The 17617-nt window shown below is 42.5% G+C and overlaps 1 protein-coding gene across 3 annotated transcripts in view; it reads right to left on the reverse strand.

Annotated features, from left to right (window-relative positions):
- The window catches only part of LOC121867996 (basic proline-rich protein-like), a 70101-nt gene that overhangs the window by 32597 nt on the left and 19887 nt on the right, over positions 1–17617 (reverse strand). Inside the window, exon 2 of one of the 3 annotated variants that reach the window (XM_042368188.1) lies at positions 5524–5549. The exons of 1 other annotated variant lie outside the window; for it this stretch is intronic. The gene's annotated coding sequence lies outside the window, so the exon portion shown is untranslated. Of the gene's footprint in view, positions 1–5475; positions 5550–17617 lie in introns of all 3 variants that reach the window. One more of the 3 variants, XM_042368189.1, reaches the window with a different exon arrangement.

Genomic DNA, 17617 nt, shown 5'->3' on the forward strand with positions numbered 1-17617 from the left:
TGCAATAAGTTTATAAAATAGTAAATAAGAACGTCACCATAAATACTGACTAACGGCATTATATCAGGAACAAAATAACTGTGCAGGAACAGGTGACACAGACAATAGATCCAGCATGACGTTTGTACTGAAGAAAAATTCACACCAGGCAGGTATCAGTTATATCCGCGGTGTTGTGATGGTGTGTAGCAGGGGGGTGACACAACACACTTTAAACGAACAGCGCAGTTTGGTTCATGTGGTGAAGCAAGTAAAGAGACACCTATATAGCTTACAATGCTTCCTTCCTCCACATATATAAATGGGGGTTTGCCGGGTTAAAGCTGCAGGGGGGGTTTCCTGAATCGTCCAGTGACCAAGTTGTGTCTACTGGAAGGGGGCACAAATCAATCAATCCCTGCTACTTGTTGTCTTGGGTGTGCTCGCCCAGTGGTGGAAGTTTTACCGCTATAGACAGAGGCAAGTAAGGAAGTGTGGTGAGAATGGAAAGAGGAGTATTGTTATGTACCAAGCGAGCAGGCGAGGCTGAGTCAACCCTCACGACATAACGAGAAGCAAGTCGTGTATGTATTGCCAACTGTCGAGGGAATTTTCTTTTAAACAACTGTAATGGTGGGAGTGTGAGCTGCGTGAGAGCGGTTAGTGAGTAAAAACGGACCATCAGAGTTCATAAATACTGTACGAGTCAACAAGTGTGTCAGTCTTACAGTAATCACGAGTATATGTGGAAATTATTGGACTGTCATCTCAATTCTAATAATGTGATAATGATAATACAGTTACTGTTCTTGAAGACGACTGTGAGAAAGATGTTTGAGGATAAAATATGATTAAGACTCTGGCTTTAAGGAATGTCGCACTTAGGTATTTTATTCTGGTTAACATCAGACGATTATATTCAGCTGAGAGAAACTCCTATTCTTATTTAAATGGGTTAAGAGGCTGATGCTGTGTACTGCTACCTATGTGTGTGTGTGTGTGTGTGTGATACGACTAACTAGAAGACATTACCACACACACGCACACGTGCTGCTTATAAATATTACCTGCCGCAGGGCCACCAAGTTAGTTTAAAGTGTAGAAGCTGCCACATCACAACAACCACACCCTGAGTTAGTGAGGTATATGAACTGTTGTAAAGCCACACCCAAGACAACTCGGCCACTCATCAAACCAATTAGTTAATCATCATCCCGGAGCATAATCTGTCACTCACCTAACATCCAGGTTCTTAATATTACTGATGAACCACGCATGGAAACTTACCCATAGTTACATCCAATAAGAGAGATTTTAACTCAGCGGTATAGACGGATTTTGTGTGTGTGTGTGTGTGTGTGTGTGTGTGTGTGTGTGCGTAGGAGTGTTTTTGCTTGTCTGTGTATGACTGTGCATCTAGGAATGCGTTTGCTTGACCAAGAGCGTGACTGTATGTACATAGTGTGTTTTTCAATATGATCGCTTGTCGTATGTGCGTATGTATGTATGTTTGTATGTATGTATGTTTGTATGTATGTATGTACGAGTAGGAGCACACACACACACACACAACTGGTACAAGATATCAGTGTGTACATTTCTCCATTGCTCCCATGTCTGAGTTGGTCCATTGTTCAGTGTTGTACAGAACACCTGAGGTCACCACCACCACCATCACCACTCAGGCGGGAAGGCTCACTGCAGTAAGGTGAGACGTAGCAATAAAATACCTGAACTAATAACATTGTGCTTGGTATCTCTGGTATTATTTTGCGGTACTGAAATTCCTCTAAGTTACAACTAGATATATCTTAATAGTATAAAATAATAGCAATGGATATACTACTACTGCGAATAATAATAGTAATCATTTAACTACACCTTATTATTCAAGAAAACTAAAGGCCCCCATCAGCGTAACATCACATAAACAAACGATTTGAGAAAAACTGAGGGCCGCCATCATCCAACACCTGACCAAACACAGTCGTATCAACGCATCACAACATGGACCAAGGTTTACCAGCGGATTTATCTAAGGCGTTTCACAAAGTCCCACATACACGACTAGCCTCTGAGACCTAGGCACAAGGTATCACATGCAAAATACTGAAGTCAATTAAACACTGCATGGTTTGAAGATAGGCAACAAATGGTGGTCATAAACAGTACATTCAGTATAGTAAAAGGTCTGTGATCTACAATAACAGTTGTGACGAAAATACATCGAGCCACATATTCAAGTTTGCGGATGACGTGAAGATATCTGGGAAGGCGGCAAGCCAAGATGATGTCGTAACCATGCAAAAAGATTTACATTAGCCTTTCAAGTGGCCGCAGGACTGGCAAATACTTTTTAACCCAGCAAAATATATGACTAATGACTGATCTTCATCGTTAAGTATGAAATGAAAGGTCAATTGGAGACCATTGTTACACCCTTCGAGATTGTAGTGTTCTTGTATTGTCCTTCTGTTTCCGGTGAGTGTATTTTAGCTGTTTGAAAAGACGAGACTTATACTTGTGGAGTGCTGTTCAATGACTGAAAAGCGACTGTCACATTTGGCCTGTCTGTAAGGGTACTTCAATAATATTTCTGAAGGGGAAACCAAGGAATATTCTTCAATAAAGGGAAATCGTTAAAAAAACATAATGTTATGATTATTGTGAAGAGCGAACAGTAATTTTCCAACAAGGTATACATTTTTGGTAGAGTGGCGCCGTGCACAACACATGCAGCTTAATTAATAGGAGCGTACATTGCACACGCGACAGTCGGTGACCTTTGTGTTTCCCTCCTGAACAATCCCACTCACATTTTTCCAAAGCACATAGTTCAGTCGTAAACATGAATTGATCGACCAACACGTTCAAGATTTATCGCCAACATTTATCAGAGGTCAGCCGACATACCCGTAGTGTACACGAACGTTAAGACCTCTCAAAGCTGTCCCTTGACCTAGAACAGGGATAGTATAAACTGTTTCTATAATACCCTTACGGTGTTGTTCAACTTGTTAATGTTTATCTAATAATGAAACAATATTCAGTTCACCATTATATCATTCATAAGTTATTTTATTTATTTTGTTAGTGTCTTTATATATACTTACAATATATAGTTATTTACGGGAAGCAATGGTTATGAGCTTCGGTGGGAGAGATGTGTTCTCTCTCCCCTGACCAGAGAAGGACTGTCGTCTCTGGAGGCGCCGTGGATTTGTGGAAGTCGGCAAGTTTGTCACAACACTTAGGTCAGCATATTAAGAAGTCAGATAGATAACCCGAGGCCTTGCTGTGAGCGAGTAGTGTCTGTTATACTGTACTGAACATACATGATGGTGCTACAACTATTAGACACTATCTTCATCAGGTTTATTTGATGGAATGAAAATTTAGCGTGACTCTTAAGGTAGCCATCAGAGCTAACCAACCTGTTACACCCAGTTAATGGCTCTGCAACCAAGGATCGTGAATTATATTATCCTTGCCCCTCCCTCCAATACCTCAAATTTAAAAAAAAAAAGTTACCTAAAGATAATCGTCAAGACGGTTTTATAACAAATATCATAGTTTACGTTTTCTACATGCATAAGGTAATTGGTAACTGCGTGTAGTATGCCGGGTATCCAGTAGAGATCCTACATGCTATCTCTGCTGGGAACGACAACACACTCCGCCACCACTAGACTCCTCGTAAGGGGGTATTATCCACACCCACATGAAACTCTCTCCTTTAAAGTGGAAGTAGATATATCCATGAAATGTAAAGAAATACAAAACATTCAACATTCGACAAAAATAACAATCAAATTACAGTCTTTGTATCGTGTTTAATTCATAGATTCTTTGTATTACCTGTAAAGTGTTATGCTTGATGAAATGGATAATTGATAGACAGTATATTTGTCACTATCATTTGCTGGAAAATTTGTGTCTTTGCCTCATCAACAATTCCTAGCTATTGTAGTGAGAGTTGGGTGTTGGATCTTGGTCACAAATATAGTATTATCTTGTTGTTGTCTCAATACATCTGTTGCTTTATAAACATAGACATGGAAAGCACCGAACTCAGGGTGTTTGGGGGGGTCATAATCTCCACCAAGTTAAGCCCACTTTTTTTTTTCAGACGTCTGGCAGGGCTCAGCTACTGGGTGTAACGTTAAACAAACAAGTAGGTACATTACTGAGGGCCACTAAGATCCCAGCAACACTTATCACATACACTGGTGACCTTAAATTCACTTAATAAGATGTAACATTGCGACAACCTGCCACCACATCACGACATCCACGAGCTCATTCCACAACATAACTCGACAGATACTTGATAAACACTACAGTAAGCCAACAGCAGACGACTAACACAACAGTAATCTCTCAGACACCAATTGGATATTATGATCACCCCGTGGACGACCATCTGTATGTGTGGCAGTTTACCAAGAGCGACTGCCATTGTCTGCCTGTCTGTACGTCTCATGCATAATACTGTTGAAGGAGCTAATCAAGAAACCTGATTCTTAGTTCTTGCCCCCTGCCAACACCCCACCCCCAGGCCGCAGGACCAAAACACACGAGTCCTCTGATGCCGCCCCACCACCCCACACCCAGCCCTTCACCACCCACCCTCACCTTCAGGTCACTCCGCCCCTCACCACCCCTCACACCTCCAGGTTACCCCGCCCCTCACCACCCTCCACACCTCCAGGCCACCCCGCCCTCACCACCCTCCACACCTCCAGGTCACCCCGCCCCCTCCCCTCACACCTCCAGGCCACCCCGCCCCTCACCACCCTCACACCTCACCCCCCTCCACCACCCTCACACCTCAGGCCACCCCGCCCCTCACCACCCTCACCTCCAGACCACCCGCCCTCACCACCCTCACACCTCAGGTCACCCCGCCTCACCACCCTCACACCTCCAGCCCACCCCGCCCCTCACCACCCTCACACCTCCAGGCCACCCGCCCTCACCACCCTCACACCTCCAGACCACCCCGCCCCTCACCACCCACAGTCACCTCAAGGGCTGTGTTTCAGACCAACAAGGTATAACTCAGTATATGTAAACGTCCTCTATCTTTCCATCTATTCACTCACCCATCCCCCGTTGCTGCTGCTAATCCCCATAACGCTGAAATACCATAAAACAAGTGTAATTCAATAAAAGACTAAATCACGTTAGCTGCATCAAGTTCCTTTTTTTTGTTGTTGTGTGGACCAGACGGGACGATTAAATAATGTTACGCATCACATAAAACCATCATCAAAAACTGGATTATTGTATTTTGATGGAGGTCTTGGCCTGGATACCTAGATACTGGTGGTGGTGGTGTGTCCAGTTGTCCTCACAAGGGGGAGGAGAGAGGGTCAAGGCTACTCCATCACTGAACCTCGTCCCAGGACAAACCTCATTAGCTGGATCTTTTGTTTATATGAAATCTCCCCCCCCTTTAAACTGATGAGAGAATGTATGTAAAAAGCGTCTTACCTAATGTGTTGTGGGTGGCTCAGTGATGCCCGGGGACCTGACACTCACCTCCTGGTTCGACGGTTTGATTCACGCTGGTGAAGATAAAGAGATAGGTAGTTAGATAATATAGAGATAGTTATATAATATAAAGAGATAGAAAGATACAGAGAGAGAGAGAGAGAGAGAGAGAGAGAGAGAGAGAGAGAGAGAGAGAGAGAGGTTATATATTAGACAAAATATTTCAGCAACATTCAACTTCATATTTTTGTGCAGAATTTTAACGACAAAAAACTAAAAATACATATATATATATATATATATATATATATATATATATATATATATATATATATATATATATATATATATATATATATATATATATATATACAGTATATACCATGTACATGTATACGTTTCTTATACATCATTTTATTTATCATGTTAATTCACGTCCTGTACGACCTTTCAAAAAAAACTACCTACTAATCATCATAAATATTACCACCCTAAGAAAACATTTTGGTTAGTCTTAGAAATAGGTTTATAAACATGACTTTATTGCCTAAAAAAAATAAAAAAATAAAAATTTCAATGGCTTCATCTCACTACAAAATAGCTGTTGCTTTTTTCAATGTCTTTTTTTTAGTTACCAACGATTATAAACAATTACTAGACACAATTATTAATATTCTACTTTTTTTTTTTATATTAAGCAAACACTCTACTATCTCGAATCTCCATTTATCTATACCATATTACTATTTTTCTTCCCCTTGCCTTAACATCCATCAACTTCCTCCACCTTTGATCATCACTTGTTTTATCTGGTATGGGTTCGCGCCGCCGCTACAGTCGTGAGCATCGCCCGCCTACAAATTATCTTTAAAAATTCTATACCAAAACATTTCACATTAAGTTTGACCCCTCAATCCTAACCAACACGTTCCAGTGATGATGAATAAATCTCTCAGACATGTGCAGTAATCCCCCAAAGGAATATGTTAATGGCGTGGGGGAGGATTTTACGAGACGAAGCCAAGAGTTCTATCGTCTATATTTTTTTTCTAACGTTTATATCTTTTTTCCTCCTCTGAGATTATGCTGTTGTCGTTACGATGTCGTGAAGTTTTATCGTTGTGGAGGTTTATGTTTTAGGTGTGGTTGAGTTAGGGTAAATCATGTTAGGTGAGGTATAATTAGGTCTTACTCGACTTTAACCTCCCAAAACTCACTCTTACTCGACCTTAACCTCCCAAAACTCACTCTTACTCGACCTTAACCTCCCAAAACTCACTCTTACTCGACTTTAACCTCCCAAAACTCACTCTTACTCGACCTTAACCTCCAAAAACTCACTCTTACTCGACCTTAACCTCCCAAAACTCACTCTTACTCGACCTTAACCTCCAAAACTCACTCTTACTCAACCTTAACCCCCAAAACACGCCTTCATGTTGTGATTCTTTACATCATCTATCACACTGAAAGGAGTATTGTCCTGTCGCCGAAATAAGATAGCTGTCTGCTTAGTCCCCTGATTTAAGGGTATCTGCCTGTAGTGTGACTGACTTACAAGGGGGAAAGGGGAGGGTCGAAGCGGAGGTCCAGATCTAACTCGCTTGTATTAGTAGCGACTGTGGCCCGTGTGATGGATGGATGGATGACTTGAACAGATGCAATTCAGGGTAGTGTTTTTTCTCTCTCTCTCTCTCGTTATGTATCTATTTTTCTATCTTTCTCTCGTTCTCTATCTATTCCTCTCTCGTTCTCCCGTTCTATCTATTTCTCTCTCTCTTGTTTTCTCTATTTTGCACACACACACACACACACACACGATCGACACAACTCTCTATGACTGATACAAAGAACCAGTTTCTCCAGCCACCTGCCTTACAGACCGGTCATGGAACAATCTCATAAGAAAGACCTTGTAAGTAATAAAGTATATGATCATTACTTATACCTGTGTGGCTGAGGAGACTCGACTCCTCATTCACTTGTAACTTATAACTGACACTTTTAACGGATTATATTCATCATGTAGTTTACTTTTAACTTATGGTAATTAATAAGTAAATTAAGTACTTGTGATTACTGAAGAATCACACACACACACACAAACACACAGACAGACAGACAGACAGACACACACACACACACATAAACACTGCCGCCTCGTTAAGATCTACCGAAGAAGAATGATAAAGATCCACCATCAAAATTACCTCCTGGTGGTATCTTGTGATCACACACTACAGTCACCCGCGCCCGTAAATCAACGACCCACTCGCTGCTTTAATACAGGAACGCCATCACTGATTAGGAGCAGGATTGTTCATGGCGGCTGGGTTAATGTTTATACTCGAGTGGTGTACTGAAAAGTACATATGCTTCTACACCTGGTTACTTAACCTAACCAAATTTAACCTAACCTAACCAACTTAACCTAATTGAACCTAACCTGACCCACTTAACCTAATTCAACCTAACCTAACCAACTTAACCTAACCTGACCAACTTAACCTAACCTAACCTAACCCAGCCCACGTCCAGTTTCAATCCAGTGAGGGTAATGCATAAGCACATCTTGCCTGCCCACTTAAGCTACCACACCTAGATTGATTTTTAATGGCTCTTACGTCAATTTCACCCTTAAGTGTAAATGTACATAAGCCTCTGACCTGTTCACCTAAAGATAAGATATAAAGATGGATTATCATTGGTTCTTACGTCCAGTTTACCTTCGTGTGGTAATGTAAAAATATGTTTAATTTCCTCACTTAAAGCTGTGACTGTGACAGAGAGAGAGAGAGAGAGAGAGAGAGAGAGAGAGAGAGAGAGAGAGAGAGAGAGAGAGAGATAATAAATAAGAAATGACAGGAAGAAAAGGAGATGAGATGAAAGGGAAAGAGAGAGAGAGAGAGAGAGTAAAAGCAGCGGGTGGTCAGGTGAACGTCCTCACCTGTACGGCACTCACCGGTGACCTTCCCCCTCTCCTTCCCTCCCTCCCTCCCCAATCAAGCACCCACGCTCCCCCTCCTCTCCCCCCCTTATCCCTCCCTCTCCCTTACACTGCACATCACTCTCTCTTTCTTTCTACATATCCACCTCTTTTCCATCTCTTTATGTCCTCTTTCCTCCACCTCTCTCACTTCTCCCCTTTCGCTCTCTCTCTCTTCTTCCCATTCCTCCATCCTTCCTTTCTTCTTCTCCACTCTTCCCTTCCCGTTCTCTCTCTCGTCCTTTCCCTGTACCTTCTTTTGTTCTTTTCCTCCCCTTCTTATTTTTACCTTATTCCCCCTTCCCTCTATCCCATCCTTCTTCTCCTTCTCTCCCTCTCCTCCTTCGTCCTTTCCTCTCCTTTTCACGCTTTCCCTGTTGTTGCCGTCCCCTGTCTAGTACACACACACACACACACACACACACACACACACACACACACACACATACACACCTAACTCTGTTTCTTTGTGTCTCTGTATGTATCTGTCTCTCTTTATCTCTCTGTGGATCTCTCCTACTGTCTATCTATCTCTCTCACTGTCTATATATCTCTCTTTGTGTCTCTGTATGTATCTGTCTCTCTTTATCTCTCTGTGGATCTCTCCTACTGTCTATCTATCTCCCTCACTGTCTCAGAATATACCTCAGTCTGTTTACACTAGTATTCCCGTCCGTCTACGTATCAATACCTTTCAGTCTATCTACCTGTCAGTCTTAACCTAATGGCCACTTATTCATAAATCAGACAAAATAATTACAATCACAATTCAATCATAATAATGCAGTCACATCCAACATCTTCTTCCTCCCCCTCCCCCCCCCCCATCACTCTGCTTGTGGCGGGAGAGACATGCCATGTTTATTGTTGTGCTGTGACAAAAATACTGATGGTACATTATTGAAGACATGTCGTAAATGTACCCACACGCACGATGCACGATAATTAATGGTTCAGCTGCGAAATCGATCCCCCTTAAGCTTTCTCGTACATGTGGGTTTAGATTCTCATTAGTTTTTCTTTCATAAATGGTTAAAAGTGCATTATCTAGTATATCGTTTAGTCGCTGTGTACATATTTTCAACAAGAATTAAGATAGCCATTTTGTAGTTATGGCTTAAGTCAAAACCGTGAGTTTGTTTACTTGTAAGATCAACAGTTAAGATATAAAATTTTAATGTAAGAAGCTTTAAGAATTAGAGACCATTAGAGGAACCAAGTGTGATGCTGTAAAATTATGCGGCGTAAAAGAGTGGGGAACATTTCCTTAACACGCTGCTCGATGTATGAGAACTTCGGTCATAACAAAGACTGGATCACGTTAACAATCTTTAGTTAATGTTGTTAAGTCCAGCCTGGGAAATGAGAACAAGTTGTATACAGGAGATGCTTCTAGTCTTACGAAGTTAATGATATCTCTCTCTCTCTCTCTCTCTCTCTCTCTCTCTCTCTCTCTCTCTCTCTCTCTCTCTCTCGATAACAGAATAAGAAGTTGAATCTTTGATAATAGTGTATAGTATATAGTTTTCTCTTTATTACCGACCATTTTCTTACTCTTTAGAGAGAGAGAGAGAGAGAGAAATATCGACGGGCTCAGCTGATGAATAATTGTCAACAAAAGGCAGGCTTGACACCCAAGAAAATCGCAGAGCGTGAGGTGGCAACACTGCGGATAATGCCCTCATATACCACAACAAAAAGTAAAAAAAAAAAAATCATGAATAAATAAACAACAAAAAATAGGCAATGGAACCTAAGCAACGAGGCAACTGAAGAGCCTCATTTCCTCACTTATGATACTTACTAATGTTACTTTATTGTTACTTACTTAATTGTTACTTATCGATAGTCTGGACGGAGGCTTCAAGACCAAAGTGTAACTCAGAACGGCTTAATGGCACCACTTCATTATACTCAAGGCTCTGTAGTGTCACACCCATCTTGACATGCCCAATACTTGTCCAGTTGTACCCAGCAGCACACTAGCGACTGACTGCGGTTCAACACACATGAGTCAACAACAGCTTCTCGGATCACCTGAAGGATAGCCTCTACTCAGCTTATTCCTTGGGGGATTTTGATTAGCTTAGGTTAGGTTAGGGTGTTGAATCATCAGCTGGGGTAAGCTAAGGGGTGACTATTCTTCAGGTGATCATAGAAGTCTAAAATACCACAAGGTTCGCAGGTTCCATTTTATCTATTGTCTACCATTCCTTTAAAATCCCCGATGACATCAGTGATAGTCAACCAGGGTGCATGAGATTTTTCCAGGGGATACGTGGAACTGACTGGGTGCCTGGAGGGGTGCCTGGAGGGGTGCCTGGAGGGGTGCCTGGAGGGGTGCCTGGCATAAACAGTGTGTATAGGGATGTACAGCAAGATATATGATATTACTTATATTTTCTTTTTGCTTTTTAATGTTTATATATACGTGTGTGTGAGGAAAAGGCAATGATATTTATACAATGTGAAAATGTGAACTGGCTTAATTTTAAAAGTAAAGCACAAAGGTGAATTAAACAAGTAAATGTGTGACAATTATCCTCACTTAGGGCGCGAGACGCTAGAAAAAGGTTGAAGAATACGGCTCCTTCCCCCAGGTCGACGACAAGTTAACGTAAAACAACACGACACGATTTCGGGGTCATTTGTGTACGACGGCTGGCAGTGGGCGTGTTGAGGCATGGCTTTGTCGCATGAGTGGGTGGGCGAGTGTCTGCATTTGGGTGGGCCGTTTACAAGCCTAAGTTCATTTAATTTCATGTAAAACAGCACTGAGTTAGTTCAGCGCCAGGACTGCAGAAGAAGGTCCATGTCAGACTTAATGAGCCACCCGGAGGTCCTCGTCGGGTGTCTGCTGGGTCAGGTGTAGCATGAACCCGAGCGGGGAGTTCGGTCGTCCTCCTCCCTGAATTAACTCTCCCACACAGCCTGTTATTTACGCCCTCCTGCACCTGTCTCACCTCATCAACTTATTACCTCCCGCTGATGACCGGGCCTTTTATGAGAGTCAGTTGCGATTACCAGATAACTGTGGATCGTTAACCGTGCCCACAACTGACTGCTCCAAACGTGGTTACCAGTTAACTGTGCATCGATAAGTGTGGCCACGACTGACTGCTCCAAACGTGATTACCAATTGACTGTGCATCAATAACTCTGGCCACGACTGACTCCTGCAAACGATCTGAGGTTCCTGGGAGGCGGTAGAGATGCGTTGCCCCTCTTCTTTTGGTCAGAAGGTCAACGCGGATGAACCCAAGTCTCGTCCTCAGTCACCGCCCTTCTCATGAGCATGTCTGCATCATCCTCAACCTGTCCAAAACTTTTTCCGCCATCGCCTGTACGAGAGCTCCGTCTGGCCACCATAAAACTTTTCAGACACAACTTTTTTTTAATACATTCAAGGATTTTTTTTTTGTCTCTACTTAAAATGACAAAAGGTACAGACAGCGAGCTCCTCACTTAGACGTTGAGACTAAAACCGTTCGACTGAAAAGGAAAACAATAAAAAAGACTCAACTGTAAATAGGAAAAAAAACCACTACGAAATTTTATGGTATGTTAAACGCGTGTTGGCAGTGGCGTTGAACTGCTGTTAAGTCATAGTTGGGAGGGATCATACACACAGTGAGGGAAAGAGATCGTTGTTCAGTGGTGGTGTTAATCCCCCTCCCCTCCAACCTCCCCTCCCATCCACCCCCCCCCCCTCTCTCTCTCTTCATTTTCCACCATTTATCACAAGTTGTGGTCTACAGCATCTCGTGGAGGTGACCCCAGAGCCTTCACCTGTAATTCACCTGTCCTTGGCTGGGTTTCTCACACATTCTTACCACCATTTTCTTTGTCTTACATTGATGGAGAAGTGACACTGCATCTATATTGGTCATCCTAGCTAATATGTCACTATAGTGGGCAATATGGCACCGAAATCGCACTGAGACTATACTATAACAAGATAACTGCACTTAACGCTAGTCGAGGTAAAATATTAACATAAATATTCGCTAAAAAGAAGTAGTTTAATCCTATTTCCCAACTGGTGTAAAAAAAAAAAACATACCTACTTAAACTAAAATGAATTATGACGACACTTTTGGATGTTACTTTACTACATAAGCTTAAGTCAACCAGATAAGTACGTACATTCTTACATCTTCACTCACAAGACAGCTTTGGGGAATTGACCTCCAAGTATACTGTAGGATGTTCACTAAGGAATCTTGATACGTCTTGCCCAACACAACAAACCCTCGCGTTAGTAAATATAAAGAGGAAACATAAGACAGTATGAACACCTTAGATCATGGTCGTTTATCTATACAATATATCATCCGGGAATGCAAGACTGACCTCCCTCTCTCCTCCCTCCTCCAGCACGTCACCTCTCAGTCTCTGGTGTATAAGTGTGCTTACCTAGTACCTGTCTGCCTGTCTGCCTGCCTGTCTCCTGCCTGTCCCTGCCTTGACTGTCTGCCTTTGCCTGCCTGTCTGCCTGTCTGTCCTGCCTGCCTGCCTGCCTGCCTGCCTGCCTACCGGGGTCAATGGTTTCCTGTAGTTTATGTTCCATTACTGAGGGTCATTCTATTATTGGGATATGGATTCTTAGGTTTAGTTTAGGGTTGGTTTGGTGGAGTCCCAATGTTACAAGATTATCACCAATGTTACAAGGATATATTATGACCACTGTTACAAGATTATCACCACTGTTACAAGATTATCACCACTGTTACAAGATTATCACCACTGTTACAAGATTATCGCCAATGTTACAAGGATAAATTATCACCACTGTTACAAGATTATCGCCACTATCACAAGATTATCGCCACTGTTACATCACTACTGACCTCCCGGGTAAAGATTTATCATATTCGACTCCAACTATTAATCGTCACGAGTCCATTAAGTGAGTTCCTATGACACCAGACTGGGGACGGCATCTGAGGTATGATCTACTGTACATCTCTGGGTCTGTTAGTTGAGTCGGACCACATGAAGATTACCTAGCACCCCCTTAACTTATTTTACCCTACGATTAATTACCCTGGTCTTAATGTAACTTAACCTAACCTATTCTAACGCTAACCTAACTTAAACTAACCTAACTTAACTTAATCTAACCTACCCTATAACGCCAACCTAACCTAACCTAACCGCTCCCTTACTCAGGTAGCATTAGGGTGTTCAATCATCAGCGGAAATAAATGAAATAAACGAGAGAGAGAGATGATCCCAAATAATAAATGACATACCATCCGTCGTCTAGACCACACCACCCACCCCCCTCCCCCTCCCACCACCCGTCGTCCAGCAGTGATACAAGCAGTCGGTCTGGTTTGGTCTAGTCCTGCATGGTCTGGTCCCTCTAAGCGCCCGGGGACTAGTCAACACGATAACACCAGTGCTACCAATACAGACCTCGAACCAAACCAGGTATTGTGGGCTATATATCGGTACCTCACCCACAGGATCTTGAGACGAGTTGAGATAATCAATGTTTTCGATGTTTATTGGTCCTGTTGGCTGGTGTGGCTCGGTTGAGAGTGAGTTTTTTTCTCTACGGATTTTATTGAGGGTTAAGGTCTTTAAACTTGACCTATGACGGTAGTATTATTATTAGGCTATTATTTTTATTATCATTGCTATAATTACAGTATTAGATTTGTTTATTATTATTATTATTATTATCACATCACCTAAAATATAATACAACTACTACTAATTAAATTTGTTGTCATCTATACTATCATTATTGTTATTATTATTACGTTGCTTTCAAAATACAATTCAATTCTATAAAATAAATAATGCCAGGCTCGGTCAAACACAGACGCCACTAATGCATCATTCGAGTCAGCGTGTCTTGTCGCGATTCTATCAAAACAATTGGTTCTCACCCCTGAGCAGTGTGGCAGAGAGCCCAAATTGTTTTTTTTTTCTGCCTAATTTATTGTTCAGCTGTTAAGAATTAAAGAGAGAGAGTGAGAGTGAGTGAGTGAGTGAGAAAGAGAGTATGAGTCCGGTAACGACTCCACATAAATTGGTGGGTAACATCTTTCTTCTCCTAGATCCACATCGCGTTCACTCGTGCACGAACAGAATATGCACCTTCGAAAATTTATCAGATCCAATTTTTCTTCCCTCCAATTTTCTCTCACACACACGGGAATAAGAGACTCGCTTTCAATAAAAAAATAAAAAATAAATCCCGTTTTATTTTTTTTACCGCTTCCAATCTTTAACCCGACTTACTAATCCGTCCTGATACGAATCTCAACAAGTCATCCATCTTAATCCGCGGCAGCACGAGTGACTTCCCTACAAGATACCCCCACCAAGTTCTGTCAAGGGCATGTCATTAATTAAACGTCATGTCTAGTCACCTCTTGAGATGCATGACAACAAAAACGGTTAATAATGGACAGGATTTTTACGCCTTTCCTTTGTTTTATTTGTGTCTATTGTTAACGCTGAGGCTGGTGCTGGCTGGGAGCTGAGGCCGAGGTTGTTGACTGATAACCGGACCTTGCTTTCATCCTCTCTCTCTCCTTTTTAATGCTCGTCTCTCATCCTACTTACCCGTTCACCTTCTCTCCTTCCCTTACCATTTACTATATCTCTCTCCTCTATCACTTTTTCTCTTATTGTCTTTTCTCTTTCTTTTTGCTACCCCTACCTCCTCTCTCTCTCTCTCTCTCTCTAGGGTCTCAGGTGGCGTGCAGGAGTAAGGCGTGGAGAGATATACCGACGCCCACTTACTATTCCTGTGCACACACACACATATACACACAGCCGCCAAGACGTATACACGCCCACATGCACGCCTACACCTGCATCCATAATTACGCCCACAAAAACACCTACATACTCACTGCTTACCCGCCCATTTGTATCCCTGACACATGACCGCCAGGACACACACACACACACACACACATACCTGCCCACACCCACACACACAGCCACCCAAACACACGTACACCCACACACACAGATAACAGGTATCAGTACACGCCAGCGACCTGCTCGACAAAAAGTCCGGGACAAGATCCTCACTGGCTCAGGTGACTCTCCACGTAAATAAACAATGAATTAAACACCCAAACAAGCAATCAACGTAAACAATAGTGCCCGAGGAAGCATCAAAACAACCCCACACAATATCCCCACGTGATCCAGGATGCCCAGGCACTGAGCTACTGTACCTGAGTTGGAGTCAAGAACTATTTTAAAGGTGTAGAGGTGTAGGCTAGTTAGCGAGGTGTGTAACCCAGGTGTAGTAGTGGCTGCCGTCAACACTACAACGAAAACTACAACAACTACACCCTGAGTTAGTGGCTAGGTGTAGTGGCTGCCGTCAACACTACAACAAAAACTACAACAACTACACCCTGAGTTAGTGACTAGGTGTAGTGGCTGCCGTCAACACTACAACGAAAACTACAACAACTACACCCTGAGTTAGTGGCTAGGTGTAGTGGCTGCCGTCAACACTACAACAAAAACTACAACAACTACACCCTGAGAGTGGCTGTGTAGTGGCTGCCATCAACACTACAACAAAAACTACAACAACTACACCCTGAGTTAGTGGCTAGGTGTAGTGGTTGTCGTCTAACACTACACCCTGAGTTGGTGGCTAGGTGTAGTGGCTGCCGTCAAACTACAACAAAACTACAACAACTACACCTGAGTTGAGTGGCTGGGTGTAGTGGCTGCCATCAACACTACAACAACTCAACTACACTGAGTTGAAGTGGCTAGGTGTAGTGGCTGCGCGTCAACACTGGCAACAAAACTACAACAACTACACCCACAGGTTAGTGGCTGGGTGTAGTGGCTGCCGTCAACACTACAACGAAAACTACAACTACACCCTGAGTTGGTGGCTAGGTGTAGTGGCTGTCAACACTACAACGAAAACTACAACAACTACACCCTGAGTTAGTGGCTAGGTGTAGTGGCTGCCGTCAACACTACAACAAAAACTACAACAACTACACCCTGAGTTAGTGGCTAGGTGTAGTGGCTGCCGTCAACACTACAACAAAAACTACAACAACTACACCCTGAGTTAGTGGCTAGGTGTAGTGGCTGCCATCAACACTACAACAAAAACTACAACAACTACACCCTGAGTTAGTGGCTAGGTGTAGTGGCTGCCATCAACACTACAACAAAAACTACAACAACTACACCCTGAGTTAGTGGCTAGGTGTAGTGGTTGTCGTCAACACTACACCATCTACACCTTCAGTTAGCGAGCTATGTAACCGAATGTCATGCGTGATACCAAGAGTATACCGGACAACATTACAACTGCACTGGATAACCACTGGCCCCACTCACCCCTAGAACACGAGCCGCTAATTTAAGGTTTTAAGTTAATTAGCACAGGAATCGAACCCACGTCCTCTTTCCTGCAAAACGAGTGTGCTGACTACTATACCACAAGTTGCTAACCACAGAAGTTAGCCGATCAACAAAAGTGCAATCACAAACAACCACACAAGCAAATAACCGTAGTTACACAAAACCATAAGTACCCAATCAACCACAACCACAGCCAAGCAAACAAAGAATTACAGACAAACAAACAACCACATCCAAGCAAACAAAGAATTATAGACAAACAAACAACCACAGCCAGGCAAACAAAGAATTACAGACAAACAAACAACCACAGCCAAGCAAACAAAGAATTACAGACAAACAACCACAGCCAAGCAAACAAAGAATTACAGACAAACAAACAGCACAGTCAAGCAAACAAAGAATTACAGACAAACAAACAACCACAGCCAAGCAAACAAAGAATTACAGACAAACAAACAACCACATCCAAGCAAACAAAGAATTATAGACAAACAAACAACCACAGCCAGGCAAACAAAGAATTACAGACAAACAAACAACCACAGCCAGGCAAACAAAGAATTACAGACAAACAAACAACCACAGCCAGGCAAACAAAGAATTACAGACAAACAAACAACCACAGCCAAGCAAACAAAGAATTACAGACAAACAAACAACCACATCCAAGCAAACAAAGAATTGCAGACAAACTAACAACCACAGACAAGCAAATAAACTACAGTCAAGCAAACAAACAACCAGTCAGGCGAACAAACACCCACATCTAAGCAAACA

The sequence above is a fragment of the Homarus americanus genome, unplaced genomic scaffold (assembly GCF_018991925.1).
Source record: "Homarus americanus isolate GMGI-L3 unplaced genomic scaffold, GMGI_Hamer_2.0 scaffold37032, whole genome shotgun sequence".
In the NCBI taxonomy this organism is placed as follows: domain Eukaryota; kingdom Metazoa; phylum Arthropoda; class Malacostraca; order Decapoda; family Nephropidae; genus Homarus; species Homarus americanus.